A 2,643-nucleotide genomic window follows, 5' to 3' on the forward strand; every position below is an offset into this window, starting at 1 on the left:
AATATTTTTATCGATGCACATTTACTACATATTTTATAGTTTTGGGTTTTATATAGAAAATTTATTTCCTTTGACCATATTATACAACTTTTATTCCCTCTGTTTAGAAACGTTCAGGAGAAAATACTTCAGATCCAGGCACAGGCAAGGCCTTTCTGAAAAGCTTCTAATAGCTCAGGAAAAAATGCCAAGAATTGACAAATTTGAAGTTTAAAACAATGTACTTCACAGTAAAGGAAATGAGAAGGTGAAGAGACAGCCTGCAGAAGTGGGAAAACATTAGCCAGCTATACATTTGACAGGATTACTATCTACAGTATAAAACAAATTAAAGCATTCTAAACACCAAGAAGTCAAGCAACCCAACCAACAAATGAGTTAATGAAATTAATAGACAGTTCTCAAAACATGAAGTAAGGAGGACCAAGCAATGTAAAATACATTCTTAGCCATCAGAAAAATGTAAAAAAGAAGAAAGCACAGTAGGATCCTATCTTATCTTAGAATGGCTATCATTAGGAAAACAATAACAGATGGTGTTGAGGATGTGGTGAAAAAAAAAAAAAAGAAATTCTTTGACGAGGACATAAATTAGTCCAGCCACTATGGAAATTAGTATGGATGCTCTTCAAAAAATTAAAAACAGAGCTACCATATGACCCAGCTACACTACTTCTGGGTACGCAACTAGCTATTAATCACATGCTACCAACATCCTGCAAAGTCACCCACACAGCCATGCTTGTGGCTGCACTATTCACAATAACTGAGTTAGGGATTCAACCTGTGTCTGTCAACAGATGATTGAGTGCATAAAGGAAATGAGGTCTATGTCAGGTTTAGGGAGAGGTGTGTTGTTGAAGAGAAGCATGGAGTCAGATTATCCTTTAATAAAAAAAAAGTATATTAAAGCTGACAACATGGAAAGATCCGAAATAAGGCTCATCAGACCCAGGGAAAACAAAGGCTGCTCATCTAAGATCCCTTATGGGGAAGTAGGGCGGGAGAGGTGATGTGCCAAGAGAAAGTAGATCTACAGTGGGTTGACATCACCAAATTAAGCTAAGAGGCACTGTGTTCTTTGCAGTTTAGGTTGAGGCAGGTGTTTGAAATTCCCAAGGACATTTATGGGCAGGGGTAGTATGAGGAAATAAACAGACCAATGACCTCAGCTAAATATGCCTTATGTAATATGACAGTGGTCAGCCTGCCTCCCGGCCTGGACAGCTGTGAAGCTACGATTGCTCCTGCCCTGCCTGCGGTCTTCTCAAGTAGCCTTGTGCTATCTGGAAGCCCGGTGTCCAGGAGGGACAGATTCCCTGCTAGTGTGACAGGACATCTGCAGTCTTTATGTTCGTATAATGAGAAAAGAGGGACAATTTTATAGGAAAAACTTTGCAGGTGGGAGGGAACCTAAGGGGTCAGGGCAGTGACAAGACCATTCCGGCTACTTCCTCCTGAGCTGGGGTGTCACTAGAGCCAGAACCCCTCTCCACCTTCCCTTCCCCCGCCCCCTGGTTCTGTAGCAGATTGTCAGACGCCATGCTTGGGCTGGAGGTTGGTATTTGAGTTTGCAGCTCAGGAGGACATTGTCTGCATGTGTGGCATGCGGGACAGCAGTATAGATGAATCAGATTAGCTGGTGGGCCTGAGTGAGGCCTTGATATTAGAATCAAAATAGCTTAATGCTTTAGTGCTGTGCATTAGTGTCTCCCCTGACATCGTGGACACTCTCTCTGGAATCACAAGGCACAGTCAACTCTTTGTTCCCTATGTCACCTTTTGGTCAAGATGTCTTATCACAGCCACAAAAAGGTAACTAATACAGGGAGGGAGAAGACAGAGGGCCTTGACCTTTGGTGGCTTCTATCTTTTCCTTTGAAAGTCTCAAGCCTGAACCCCTGCGTTCTGTTAACACACACTAGCTTTACAAGTGAGAAATTGGTGCTCAAAAGGTAGGAGGAAGTTTCAGGGCTGTTCCCTCTCTCTCTCTCTCAACTGGAACTTAGAGTACCATATAGAAAGGATAGGTTGTTATAGAGTAGAGAAAAGGAAGGAATGTGAAGTTGCTGGACATCATTTAAGCTGAAAGTTGAAGTTTATCAAAGGGAATAGAGGCCAATTTCCTCCTGGTGAGGCCCCATTGTTTTTTAAATTTTCCTTTTAGTTTTCACCTACTCCATCACAACAACCTGACACTATTGAGAGGTAGAACCTTATTGGTGAAAGTAGGACACCAAGGATGTGTCCTGGAGATGTATACCATGCCCCTGCCCTTCCCACTTTCTGTTCCTATGTCATGAGTGAGCACCTTACCCTATCACATAGTCTTATGACCCTGAAATTTGGACTCATCACAGGCCTGCATAATAGAACCAACTGACTCTGGCTTGAAGCTCTAGTAGACACTTAAAAACGTTTTTATTGAAAAGCACCAACCCGTCATATGAGCTTACAAAGTAACCAAGTGCCTAACATGACTGTCTTGGCTTACCCACCTGTCTCCTTCCCTTTTGGTCACTGACTTCCTGCTGCTCACCAGCATGTCCACTCAAGCACTGTGTATCCAGAAACCTGATACCTAACCTATCTCATCATCTGTCAAGTTTAAAGGCACAAAAGTGAGACCGACAGAGGCATCTT

The sequence above is a fragment of the Acomys minous genome, assembly GCF_964271855.1.
Source record: "Acomys minous genome assembly, chromosome: 14".
Classification (NCBI taxonomy): Eukaryota; Metazoa; Chordata; class Mammalia; order Rodentia; family Muridae; genus Acomys; species Acomys minous.